The sequence below is a fragment of the Mauremys reevesii genome, linkage group 10 (assembly GCF_016161935.1).
Source record: "Mauremys reevesii isolate NIE-2019 linkage group 10, ASM1616193v1, whole genome shotgun sequence".
Lineage (NCBI taxonomy): Eukaryota > Metazoa > Chordata > Testudines > Geoemydidae > Mauremys > Mauremys reevesii.
This window is the reverse complement of record NC_052632.1, coordinates 20,421,185-20,435,359: the sequence shown is the minus strand read 5'-3', so window position 1 is coordinate 20,435,359 and position 14,175 is coordinate 20,421,185. Positions and strand designations below refer to the sequence as shown.

Here is a 14,175-nt window from a genome sequence, read left to right as displayed (position 1 = left end):
CTATGAAACTTGTGTTATTGCTAAAGTTCTAAGAGAATATTTGATCTACCTTAAAGAAAAATCAACACTATAAATATCAATATAGTAAATATCTCACCTTTGAACATTTTTACTGATAGGTAGCAATGTATCTTTTGAGACAATATATAAAGCATTGAAGTGTGTGTTAGGATATAGATATTCAAGCCTGTCTGGCCTGTGTATTCTTATCACTTAGCTAGTTATAGAGGTATAAAAGAAAGAATCAAAATAATTGTCTAGCTGTGTAAGGGCCTTCTCTCACTGTGACAGTCTGAGGCCCTGTTTAGTCATATTGAAATAAGGCAATCTGGGGCTGTAAGGAAGGTGATCCGATCTATCACCTCCAGAGAAAGGAAAGAGCCTAAAACATATAAAAGGAAATTTAGTTTGATAGTTTTCTGTCTGGTAAGAACTCACTTATCAATAGACACAACTGGAGAACCCTTATGTCTGTATAGATGTAGTTGTGAAATCCTCACTTCTGTACTGTTTTGTGTGTTTATTTGCATGGTCTCTGTCTGGTTCTGTAATTGTTTCTGTCTGCTGTATAATTAATTTTGCTGGGTGTGAACTAATTAAGGTGGTCGAATATAATTGGTTAGCTAATCATGTTACAATATGTTAGGATTGGTTAGGTAAATTTTCGTAGAATGATTGGTTAAGGTATAGCTAAAAATATTACTATATAAATTAGGGGCAAACAGGAAGTAAGTTGGGATTCGAAAATAAGGAAAAAGGAACTTGGATTTAAGTTTGCTGGAAGTTCACCCCAATAAACATCGACTTGTTTGCACCTTCGGACTTCGGGTATTGTTGCTCTCTGATCATGCGAGAAGGACCAGGGAAGTGAGAGGGTGAAGGAATAAGCTCTCTAACAGTGTGATGCTGATGAAGTCAAAAAATGGAAAAATTATAGTTCATCCCCATGTTTTATTTTCTTTTAATTTAACCATAAACAAAAAGGAATAATGAAATGTTTTCAGTGCCAATCCGGCCATTGGAGTTGGCAGGGGGCCAGCCACACAGAATCAGTTGCAGGATCAGGGCTTTTGGAGAGAAAAGTCATTTTGTGTAATGCAGATGTTGCTACATGTAATTAAATGTATCCTGTTATACTCCTTGTAATTTTGTTTGCAGCTACACACAACAAATATAAATCTAGTACAAAGATTTTTTTTCATCCAACTATGTCCGATTTTACTACCAACGTGGGAAACTGTAGGCGAATGTTGATGACTTCAAGTGTGTACTGTATGACGAATGAAAATCAGAAAATTAAAAGTGCAGATGTTGCTGAAGACCTTCCATTAGTCTTGGAAACATGCCATTAAATTTAATTAATGTAGTCCACTGTTTTTGCCCTAAATGTCTGAAACAAACTCTCTCTGTCCAATGATAGGCAATGTTATGTACCAAACTAAGAAGCTAATAACTATAAAATAAAAGAGATTTTCCGCTTTATTTTCATGTTTCTTGTAGACACAGCATTATAGTGAGCCTTGTGAAGTCTGCCACTAACAGTGCAGCTAAAACATTCAGAAACACCTATCATTGTCAGTGCATTAGATTTAATCATTCTCTTAGTTATTTCCATTTATTTCAAAAACAAAAAAAAAGATGAATTGGACACTAACACCCTCTGAGACAAGTCATGTGAGCTACAGTCAGAGGTTAACTCAGGTCTTACAAAGACCTGTCAAAAGAAGCAAACAATAAAGGCTTCCCCTACCCATGTACTTAAACTGAGAGTTCAAAAGAGGCTTTTAGTGGCCCAGATCTCTTTAAAAATTAATAAATGATTGCTCTGTTGCAGCCAAAGTTCAGGATCTTAACAGAGTGGATTTCTTCCCACCTCGTCTGCCCATACCATATTCTGTTCTGTTTAGGTTCTCTTACTACATCTATCTCCATTGTTGCTGAGCCTGACCCGCAAAGGTGTGGCTACTTCAAAGCCCTTGGAGCTGCTTCTTACAGGGCCTGATTCTGCTCATTCAAATAAATGGGAGCTTCAACGTTGACTTCAAGGGCTGTTCTTGGAGCATGAAGAGAATGATATAATTCACCACAGCTGGAGCTGGCCTCACTTCATTCAGCTGGGTCCCTGACAGTGCCTGCACTGAGAGCATGCAGCTGGACTTCTTTCCTCATGGAGAGAGTAAACCCTCTCTCTGCCAGCCACTGGATGGGGCCTATACAGCCTGTCACACTTGGTTTATTTACAGGGTGGTTCTTTTTAAATGATTAGGAATTATGTAGTTTTTACCACTGCAGCTTTCTTTGCAAGGGAACGCCAAAGCAGAAAATTTCTTGAAAGAATGTTTGCTTTGCACTTCATTTAAAATCAAAAAGTTCAAGGGGAAAAGGTGTTTGTAAAAGCTATTTTGCCAGCTTCTATAGACTTTTTAAAAAAGGCTCAATGTTGTGACTAGGGCTGGGGTATGCTAGGGCCTTGCTATGTTCACTCTTTGAATTGATTTTATTCTCTTTGACTTCTAAGCACCCAGACTTCACTTTAGGTGTTTGGCAATAATTAAAATATACAATACAAAGAATTTACAAACAACAGACCAGTGCCTTACTCCATCTTTACTGAGGCAATCTTTACTCTGCAGCCAGCTATGAGGGGCCTAGAAATTCCTTGCCCTGCACCACCTGGCAAGTAGCAGAATCCTTCTTGTTAGTCACTAGCTGAGCAGGGGAGTAGGACAGAAAATAGGCCAGGTGCAACACCAAATATTTGTGGGTCTCTTTTATTATATTAATTGTTACTACCACATTGCATCTGCCTCCACTGAGTGGATTGGGGGTGTAGAGACAGACGCAAGGCTGAGCAATCGAATACCCAGCAGAGGAGCCCAGAGACAGCAAGCCTGTCGTCCTGTCCCAGGACATCCTGGCCACCGAGGGCTCTGTGTCCTGCCGCATCTCCCCAGTGGCAGCATTGGCTTCAGTCTGGATCTGACACTTACTACTACATTACATCTGCCTGCATCGAGTGGATTGGGGATGTAGAGACAGATTGAAGGCTGAGCGTGGATTTCAAGCTTATCACTTTAAAATCCCAATATATGGCTCTCCTGCCTGCAGCACACACCCCAAGCTTTCAGTGGCTGTTTTGTCTAAGGAATGCAAGATTGGACCCCCTGTTCATATTTTAAATGAAGTGCAAAGCAAACATTCTTTCAAGAAATTTTCTGCTTTGGTAAAAACTACATAATTCCTAATTATTTAAAAAGAAAGAAATGTAAATAAACCAAATGTGACAGGCTGTATAAGCCCCATCCAGTGGCTGGCAGAGAGAGGGTTTTGTCATTTATATTTCTAGATAGTGTAAGTGTATTCAGACATTGACGCAATACAGTTGCCAAGCTGGGGTGATGGTAGAAATCCCGTCCATGTTAGCAGAAAATTATCCCCATGTCTCTGAGATGACAGGTATGTCACCTAAGGCTGCCACACATCTGGAGACACAAGGCAGGCTAGAAAAATAGAAAACAGGAGAACAATGATTTTAAAGTGAGAGTTTGACAGTCAGAAGCATTTTAAGAAAAACTTTCAACTCAACCATCATGAAGGTGCTAAAAATGTTATATGTCTATTAGGCATATTTTAGAAAACTGTAATTGCTTAAAAAATCTCTCCCATATTTTTTCTTGAGGAGCAGTACACTGGGAGTTATTACAGAAAACTGAGGAAATACCATTTTTAATGTTGTGGAGAATGCTGGTAATGTACAATGTGGACTGGATACTATTTAGCGATAAAACTGTGATCTCTACCTTTATGCTTGCCGTTGGTCGGTGCTGTACTTGTTATAAATATGTGTTTCTCAGCATCCATACAACCCAGCAGTCTTATAATAGCAATTTGTGTGTCTAGTTTATTGCTGTAAATCACAGGCGGAAGTAGTCCTCTTATGACTTACATTATTGGAAATCCGGGCCTCAAGGAACAAAAGTGGCTGGCCAACTTGTAATGCTCTGCCTGTCAAGCAGAGGAATTTGAATCCTAGTCTTATATTCCCCAATCCAGCAGGAGCTGGGAGCACTGAATAGGCAGCACACTCAAGTCTGAGCATAGAGCAGCTCCACTCTGGCAGATTAAAGCCTGGTGTTAATGTGTTCTAAAGGGAGGTCTGAACAGTCAGCCACTAACGGGATTTGGTGGCTGTGATGTGGATTCATAGGGGCAGGAGGCTAAAGCCAGGGAACCAAAAGGTTCCTCAGGTATCCATCAGGCATATTAAACCCCTTTAAATTTTGTATAAGGAAATGGTAGGATTTGAACACCTGGTAATTAGCAGCTACAGGCTGTAGACCCATACCCCTGTACCAATGATGAGAGAAGAAATATCACCGTTTGGGCTTCCTATTTTCAGCATGTAGGCTTTTAAAAATCCAGAGAAAGGCATCAAGAAGCGGGTTCTTTAATAATCAGTGCCGATGAAAAGCCCATTTTTCCTTGAAGAGCTCTGCATGTATTCACGTGGTGCTCAATATACATGTCTGTGACTATCAGCCCTGCCCCCTAGTACCGCTCCTCAGTGTGATATTGACTGGGGCTAATGCTGCATGAAACCAAAAGCTGCATGAAAATAATGTTTTGTGCATATCGGTATAAACTAATATCAGTACAAATTATTATTTACCGCTGCTTTGGGGGTTTGGGAATTAGTCACTAAATAGCACCTTAAATCTAAAATTGTCAGCCCTAATTACAAGCAGCCATAATAACTACAATCTAGTTCATTTTTTATCTTTGTTTATTACAATAGTGTAAGTCATAATGTATCTGTTCATTTTGCAAGGCTGAGTCAAAGGTGGTTAATACAATAAGAACTGTGCACATCTTCACAGCAATTAATTACATATCTAATAGTTCTGTACAGTAGGGAGATGCCTTTTAACTCCATTGAAATGCATTGGATTAGGAATGTTTATTGAAGGAAAATAATAGAAAAACTGGTAAATATTTTTGTTAAAACATAGTGACTGTGATGATTTAACCATTATCAAATCCTAACATTATTGTGATTTGACCATGGCACCATAAGTGACACCCCTATTCTTACAGAAAGCGTAATTGGTCCTTAAATGAGAGCACAAGACATCAAACACCACTTTTACGACTTATCCAAAGGACATCATCTTGATGTCATGTGTTAAACTGAAACCTCTTTTAAAATTATATGCGCATTCTCTGATTGGTCTCCCAGTCTGGTATCTGGAATGTTAAGGGCCAGATTGTGAGTGGGGAAAACAGATCACAGGGAGTCTTCCTCCCCCTTTGCTCACCTGAGCTGGAAAGCATGCAGACAGCACAAGGCGAGTGCTGTTGGGTGTGCTAGACTTCCCATGGAACCTATGCTGTGGTAATCCTAAATTTAAGTGCTAGGTAAATTTTTAAGGATCAATTACAAAACCCTTGAAGAATGAGGTTCAGTATGAAAATACTGGTATGACCTCATGGACTGCAGTTTTCCTAGTAAGAACTGCTGTAGGACATGCAGAGAACAGGGAGACTCACCCCATGCCCAGGTTTAATTTTTTGGCATGGGCAGCCTGCATGCATGAGTCTGAAAGTTCTGTAAAATGAGAGAATAGAGGCTCTGTGCAGCGTATATGCTTCTGAGTATAAAGACTGCAGAGATATTTAGTGAACTGAATCCTTCTCCGTGATGCAGTCACACTGCACGCTATAAGCTTTCTCTGCCCTCAGGTTTGCATCTTGATTCCTAATCAAGCCAACAGTCACCATCCCAGCACTTTCAGTCAGTGTGAAAATTTTAATGCCTGCAGCATAGAGTTGTTCCCTCAAAGCAGAAAATAAAGAATGTCCTTACACCTCTAAAGAGGCAAAAGCTTCTGGGTCACAAAATAGCTATGCTGGATGTCTGCTGTACAGAAGCCTGCAATGATGTAGCTTTCAGCCTGTGGCCACCAGAGAACATCAGAGTGAAACAGACAAAGGATTGATGTGCCAGAAATGTCCTAGTCCCATGACTGAGAGTTTTTTGGAACAGTCAGTGAAGAGAATTCACTGTGGGCCAAATCCTGCAGTCTTTACTTAGTTTACTTGGCTCTCAACATGCAAAACTCCCACTGTGGAGGCAATGTGAGTTTTGGCTGAGTACAGACTTGCAGGATCAGCTCAGCATATTTCTTCAGTGTAAGTAGCACCTACTCACAAGTTCTGTGAGGGGAAAAAAAATTAGGGGAAGGACAGTTCAGCAACAACCCGCAGGGTATTTACTGTTGTTCAGTTTCACAAGTTTAGGTGAAACAGTTGGGGTATGGATTTCAGAGGGGTAGCCTTGTTAGCCCGTATCAGCAAAAACAATGGCATAAGCTTTCGTGGGCTAGAACCCACTTCATCAGACGCATAAAGTGAAAAATACAGGCGCCGGACCTCAAGCTTGAGTAACTCGAATGCTTTCCCAGTGACAAGCTGTGCATTATTTTAAAGATGAAATTCTGTTTTCCCACCATAAAAGTGAGCACAGATGATAAAGTTTGGGGAACAATCATTTTTTCTTTTCTTTCTTTTTTTCCCAAGGAGCCTCCAAAGTCTTTCATGCCATTTTAAGCTTTAAGTGATTCATAGTCCATCTGAAAATTAATAAATAATAGCTGGCTCATGGAATTAATTTCTAAGATTAAAACCTTTGTTTCTGAATATATGACTTTTTTTCTGCTGATGATGGGCTACTTAAAATGATGTCACTTCAAGGACATCTTTTTTTTCCCCCTTTCTCCTCCTCTTTCACTGTAAAACTGACTTTCCTTAGTGTGCAAAATTATACTGGACTGAATGGCTTTCCTTCAAAGTGGACATAAGAGTGCCTGTGTGTACTCCACACAAAGATAAAATGTCAAGTATCAGAGGGGTAGCCGTGTTAGTCTGGTTTGATTGCCTCTTCCCAACTGTTTCCCTTAGAGGTGCTAAAGTGGTGGTGTGATGGGGAGGCAAGAAATTGCCTGACCGAGAAAAACTAAGGCTGAACTTTGCTGAAAGACTGTGCATGCAGCTCCTTTTGGCAGTTTGTCCTCAGGATGTCTGAAATATGCCCTGCATAAGAAAGGCGGGGGAGGGGGGCGAAAGCGGGAGAGAGCAGGCTCCTTCATGACCGGTGCCAGTGTGGCTGAGGTGCAACTAAGGCTGAACTTTGCTGAAAGACTGTGCATGCAGCTCCTTTTGGCAGTTTGTCCTCAGGATGTCTGAAATAAGCCCTGCATAAGAAAGGCGGGGGAGGGGGGCGAAAGCGGGAGAGAGCAGGCTCCTTCATGACCGCTGCCAGTGTGGCTGAGGTGCTTGGAGCTGGTGTAGCAGCTCCTGGGCGGTGGGGGCTGAGGCGGAGGAGAGGCCGCTGAAGGGTCACCCAGCGCTGGGGGCCTCAGCAACAACAGACAGTGAGGGCGGGCGGCCCAAGCCTGCCTCCGCGAGCCTAGGGGGGTGGGACCCTGGGCTCCAGCCGCTCTTGACGGATTGACTGGAGCGGGATCGAATTACACCATTTGCTGTGCGCGCGTTTGTTTTGCTCCCGGTTTGTCCCGGCGCTGGCGGGGTTCAGGATTACGCCGGAGCAGCCCGACGCTCGCCTCCGGGTTTGGGTTTTGCCGTAGCGCTCGCCTTTCCTTATGAGGTAAGCGCTTCATTTGCAGCCCTGGGCGCTGGCAGGGCTGAGGCTGAGCCGCGGCAGCAGCCGCCGCATCTCTCGCCGTCGCTGGCTGCACAGTGCCCAGGCGAGGTTTGCAGTGCGCATTGCCAGGCTGGCGTGTGAGGGACAAAAATAGGCTGAGCAAAGGTTATTTTTACTTGCTCGTTGCCGACTCTGCGTGCCTGGGGCGGGGGGCGGGGGTCGAGGAGGAGACAGGAGAAAGGGTAAAAACTTCCCAGCGTCTGCAGGGACGGTGCCGAGCCCGTCCCCGTTTGCGCGGTGATTGCCTCGGCATTAGCGGCTGCGTCCCCGGGCTGCGACGCGCAAGTTGGTCTCGGGAGCCCAGTGGTGTTTATTTTGGGCAAAGGTAGGTGGGTCCGAGGCCGGCGGGGAGGTGCCGTCTAGAGGCCATTGGCACTGAGCGGGGCTGGGCTGGAAGAGCTGCGGGCTGTGCTGGGGAGGGCTTGTTTTGAACGCCTCCCCCCCGGCTGTGCCAGCCCGCGCTGCCCGGAGTGGGATGGGGAAGCCTGGCAGAAGGCACCGGCCAGAGAGCGCCCTTAGCAGCCAGCCTGCCGTGGGGACCCTGGGGCGCCCCGGCTCCAGCCGCCCGCTGCACAGCCGCGGGGGGAGCAGCGCGCCGGGACGGGGGCAGCAATAGGAACTACCTGTTACTCCTGCCGCGGTGCTGGCAGCCGCCTGCGGTGCCCCGCTGCATGGCTCCCCCGCCGCTCCCCAGCACCGCCTCGCGTGCGCTGCTCGAGCCAGTCCTGCCACTGCCAGGCGCCGCCGCTCCCCCAAAGCAGCCGCCCCTGCCCCAAAGGCGCCCGCTCCTGCGCCCCTCCCTGGGCACGTTAAGTGGCTTTGAGGTTGCATGTGAGTTAACCAGCCGCTCGTGAAGTCAGGAGAGCACGGGGTGCTGAACTGTGTGTGTGTGTGTGTGGCGGGGGGGGGGGTGGCTGAGAGCCACTGAACCAACCTGTAAACCCCGGAGATAATGGCACCCACGTCAAGCCAGGGGGTGCAGGAGCACCCACCACCCCTAGTTCCAGCACCTACGGGAGAGCGCTTGCCACGCCTGGGCTAGCAGGCTGCGAGCTTCCTGCTGGCGGGGGCATGCAGCGCCCGTGCCCAGCGAGCTCTGGTGCTGCCTGCCTGGGAAATTCCTCTGCGTGGCAGCGCCAGTCTGCTGCTCCCGTCGGAGCCGGATCGGGCCCCTCTGTCCCCCGTTAGAAATGATTTATTGGATAATCTTGGCCGAACCTTCGTGGTTCCTCCAGTAGTCGGTACTAGTCACGCGTTGGGAGCCAGAGGGAGCTATATTTCAAGCTACCATCAATTATGGATGGAAACAAATAAGAGTCAATTCTGCATTATCCCTTTGCAATGGCAAGACTATCTTAACCCTTTCACCCTGCTCGCCTGATGAGAGCAACGTTTTGTTTAAGTGTAAAGTGGCGAAACTTTGTTTCGGCTCTGCAGCAACTGGTACAGCAGCTTAAACAGAGTAATTAGCAATTGGTTGCAGCTGCCTTTATTATTTATAAAACCTGGATAGAAATGAAAGGGTGCACAGTTATTTCTAGGTGGAGATTAGTCCTGCGTTTTAAAAGGGATCTTTTTCAAATGCCCTGTCATTGTGTTTTGTATTTGATGTCTCTTCTACATAAACGTATTGTATGGCTGGAAAATGCAATTAAATGCTTTAAGCTTTTGAATTTCATTAATTCAAAACACTATAGTTCCAAGTGTGTAGCATGAATATAGTACTCCAGTAAGGTAGAAGACATAGAGGTTCTCTGGTCTCCAAATTGTTTAATAGTGTTGGTCAAATTCTGCTAGTTTTAGGTCTATGAGAAAACCTCCGAGCAAAATTTGGCCCTCAGTGTATAAAATAGCTACATACACACACACATCTATGCAGACGGATGTACTTACTCAGGCATGTGTCAGCAGTAATGTGACTATTGGTAATGTATACAGATGTAGTACTTACTATGCAATCAGTACTGTAGTTTATATGTACGCCCCACACAGTCCCAGCGAACGATATAGAGAATTTGCAGCAAAGAACTGTAACTGAAAAATTAATCATCCTTGACTTATGTAAAATCCATGACATTTTGCTTAGTTATTTTCAGGGGGGAAACAAGTCTGTACTAGAATAACTTTAGCTCTGCATTAGGTTATTAGTGTTCCAAAGAAGCATAAAAGTCTTTTAGTAATGGCATTAATTCTTCCTTCTTTTAAGTGTTGTCGTCTTGGTGGAATTTCTTCCTAATTCTTCAGAGGCTTTTTAATACTTGTGTATCACTCTCATGAAAATCCTTTTATTGAGGATGTTTCCAAGATTCCTTCTTTATATTCTTGAGATGTCTGGAAGCTCACTATGAGGCTGTACTAGCTCTGTAGTGGCAAAAGGCTTTTATTCGGCTTTATTCACGCTATAAAAATTATCCACCTCAAATGTGTATGTATCTAATTCAGTAAATTAAGCTGTATACAATCATGTTTAATGCAGTGAGTGACAGGCATATTCTGTTATGTTGGCAGATATTGTATAAACATTTACTCTGGCTTGGACAAATAGAAATTGCCAGATGAGCCCTGTGATTTTTTTTCTCTATATAATCATAAACTTTAACACTTTTTATAGGAACTAATATACTCGGCTGTTTTAAAAACGGAAAGAAAGAGTTTGCATTAGGAATTTACTATCATTTTTAAATTAAGTATATTGAATTTGTTTTCAAAGGATAGCCAAAACTGTAACCCAGAGGCTTTAAATTGGGTTATTTAACAGGCTGCTCACTTTCATCTGCATCTTTAGTTACATTGAACTACCATTCTCCTTCATATCCTGCAGTCTGTCACTACCTCTTCATTTCTGCTAGGGATGCAACAAAGATATCATCATCATCTAAACATGCTTTGTGTGATGCAGGAGGGTGTGCTAGGAATACAGTGACCAGCTTTGTCACAGCTCCACAAGCCAGCTGTGTGGCTGCATTTGTTTCAATCACTGATGCCCTTTTAGCTGAACCATCTAACATTTCTGCCTCTTTTGTATGGCTGATTTGTTATGAGTGTGGCAGCAAACACCTTAGCCCTTGGAACTGCTAGAACTTTGCTCTAGTCTTATGAAGTTCACACATTTAGAGAGAATGCTTAATTGTGTCCAATTCACCATGTCTAAATAGGTTCTAGATCAGATATGTACCATCAAATGAGATATAGGATGGTAATGAAGTAGTAGTAAAAAAATCACTTAAAAAATCTTAAACTACAAGGCTCTATGTAGATATGACTAATTATCACAACTGCTGGTCTGATTACATACATGTTTTAAATTACTGCACTTAACACAGGAATGGGTCTTGCTCACATTGAAGGCAATAGGAGTTTTGCCATGGGCTTCAATGGAAGTAGGCTAAGGCCCCCTTTTATATACATATTGAAAATGGCTTGGTTACTACTCTTCTTTCTGAAAAAGAAACAAAAAATTTCCAGCAAGAAATCACATGAAGAGCATATGTGGATATGGCCAGTTCTTACCTGCATGTTATAGTGAGTAAAATTATAAAAAGTAGCTTTGCTTCAATTTTTGTCTTTGCCTTGTAAGACCAAGGAAATACTTGCATTGTTTGTTTATTGCTCAGTTGGTCCCTAATATTTTCCAACAAACATTTTTGTTTTTTTGCTTTGATTAATAAATACAGGAGATGGAGGGAGGCTGCCCTATTTCTTGCTTAGCAACTAAATAAGAAAATAAGAAGGTGATCACATACTATAATTCCAGTAAGAAATGTAAACATATATCCTGCTATTGGAGAAATTAAAAATTTGTCCCAGGAACAGTTAAGGAAAAGATGGAAGGCATAATATTTGCATTGGGTAATACAAGCAGTCCTATACGTAATTAAAATGGTGCAAATGTTGATCTAATCAAAACTGCTGTTAGAACGGATTATCTCTTTTTATGCATCAGATAAGCTTGCTGCCGTTACAGTTAAAATCCGTCTAAGCCATTTTATTAAGTTGTTACTTGTTCTGTGAATAGCTGCCAGCTTCAAGTTCAAGTTCTCATGTCACATGAAAGAAATGTTCAGTGAAAGTCATATTGCTAGCCTTATGATGCTGTTTTCAGTAGCTGTGTGTATTGTCTGCCTTAGTCCACTTTCCCTTGTCATGCCTTGACAGTAATTATAGTACAGCTAATAACAAAAGTTGATTCAGTTTATTCAAACAAGAAAACTGTTAAATTGTCTAACTTCCAAAGGCAAATGTTTGTCTAACTAGAGAGATCAAATCTGGAGTGTACATATGTAACATATGAGGTGTGTTTATTTCCCCTAACTTTTCTGTTCCATTAGGCTTTTGTTAACTAACCTAGATTAGCATTTTAACAACCCTGAAGTGAACTTCTGCCATTCTTTCAACTTGGGCACTGTGTGTAGATCATCCATCATTCTGTCCTTGGCCACAACAGGCTACTGGCTTCATAACCATTTGGAGCTACACAGAAACCATCCGACTGTGAACAGCACAGCTGGCTACAGCAATTTTGTCTTCCATACCACTGGCAGCATTGTCTGGCTATGGTAACTAAAGTTAACATCCACAACATGAAGTTTCTTTTGTTTGGCAGGTTTGGCCTTGCCCTGAGGCAGCTCAGTGGCCACACCTGCAGAAAAGTCACAAAATGGTCGCTAGAAATAAAAGGCACCAATGGACAATTTTAAAAAACCAGGCTTCAGGATCACAATCTGTTGCTTAGAGTGTGATTATTAATTCAATTATTACTTGAATGAGAACATTTTATTCAAATCCTACTCGGTTTCAGTTTGGAGATTATGGCATATTTTGAAAAAAAGATAAAGGAACAGAACTTGCTTTGACTCAGCCAGTCAAACTGCCAAAGAGCACAGAAAGAAAGAGAAGACTTATTCCATGTATTCTACATGTTATTGCAAAAGCTCTTTTCCTTCCACAATGGGAAACATGTGATTTAGCAGAATCAGTGCCCAGAATCTAACAGTTTCAACAGATGCTTTTCGCAGATTTAGGTACTTAATATAAAAGAACTACATACATTCCAGTACTTATTGCTTTACTCTTGAACTGTGCTAAGAAAGCCAGGTAACCAGCAAGTGAATACAGTCACGGCTCTATTGTAATCTTACTTGTTGGGGTGTTAGGATAATTCAAACAAGTTGGCCTAACTGGCTGTCTCTTGGTGGAAATCCATGGCTTTCAAGAAGTAGAAGGTCAAGAAGTGTTATCAAAAATGGAGGGAGGGAGAAAGTGGAAAAAGGGGAGGAGCACAGGACTTAAGCAAGCGAGTGACATTTGTTTTGTCCAGAATGTTGAAGAACATTGTAAATTAAATCATCAATCCCTAGACAGCTTTGATTTATACACTTACACAGCCGATTGCCCTTGGTCTGTCTGACCCTGATAATATTACAGAGGTCATATTTACAAACACATATTCTTCTTGACTAATGGGTAATTACTGAATAATGTTATTTGCTGCCATTTCTGTACAGGTTTTTCTTAAACAAAAGCCATAGTTCATCTCTTTTCTTCAGCTGAAATAACTGTGACAACATCCCTCTTGTAGTATCTTGAGTAGTAGTAATGTACAAGATCATGTCCCAGGCCCTCCCAGTGGTAGGATTCCCCTCAGAGTTTACAGTGCCATAAAACAAATGGTACTTATCTCACTTTTCTAAAAGCATCTCTGCATTAGAGCCTTATTGAGAGTCACATCCCCCACATGGGCATGCGAAGATCCATAGTGTGCTCTGGTCCCTTTTCCCAAGGATGTTTATTGGCACTGCAGTTAATCAGGCCCTAGGAATATCACCACATGGACAGATGGTGTTGCTGCTACTCCACTATGTACTGTGACATACACTAGTCATAGAGTCAGAAGAAAATTCTTGTACTCATGCTTGAAATCCTCCTTCAATCCTTCAGTCAAACATTACGCAGGCACCAGTGTGCCTGTGTGTGCTTCGGGTTGTTCTGGGAGGCTGCAGAGGAGAAAAAAGTATATATGTATTTAAATTTCAAATGCCAGAATAAGATCCTAAGCATACATATAAGAGGTAAATTTCAGGGTGGTATAAAACCTTAGCTGATGTTTTGAAAACATTAAAGTGTTAGTAAAGTAGCCATTACTCTGCCCATTATTGTAGGCTGTATTTTAAAAAAAAAATTTAAGGGACACATCTGCAGTGCACGTCTCCACAGTTGAATAGCACACAATTAAATGGATGGGCATAAGATCTTGCTACCACCCTGGCTAGAGCAGGCTTGGTAATTTACAGAAGTGATGCATTCAGTGTCTAGGATCAGATAATCAGCAACCCAGTACAGAATCACTCTCCACTCCCGGCAGTTGGCTAAGAGCCAGCTTTTTTGCAACTATAGCTATTCTGTGTACTACCACCTGGAGAAAGGGCGCTGAGGTGAGAGGGGTAGGGATAAGAGTG

General features: G+C 42.6%; 1 protein-coding gene and 1 long non-coding RNA gene across 12 annotated transcripts in view; one reads left to right on the top strand and one right to left on the bottom strand.

Moving 5' to 3' along the window:
- SEMA6D (semaphorin 6D) overlaps nt 1–14,175 on the top strand; it is a 277,199-nt gene that overhangs the window by 232,960 nt on the left and 30,064 nt on the right. The window contains exon 1 of one of the 11 annotated variants that reach the window (XM_039491724.1): nt 7,518–7,663. The exons of 8 other annotated variants lie outside the window; for them this stretch is intronic. The gene's annotated coding sequence lies outside the window, so the exon portion shown is untranslated. Of the gene's footprint in view, nt 1–7,517; nt 7,664–7,774; nt 7,826–8,002; nt 8,046–14,175 lie in introns of those variants that run through there. 2 more of the 11 variants (XM_039491736.1, XM_039491735.1) reach the window with 2 other exon arrangements.
- Nucleotides 11,343–14,175, bottom strand: part of LOC120373376 — a 217,491-nt gene continuing 214,658 nt past the window's right edge. The window contains exon 4 of the long non-coding RNA XR_005585512.1: nt 11,343–13,713. This is a non-coding gene — a long non-coding RNA (uncharacterized LOC120373376). The remainder of the gene's footprint in view (nt 13,714–14,175) is intronic.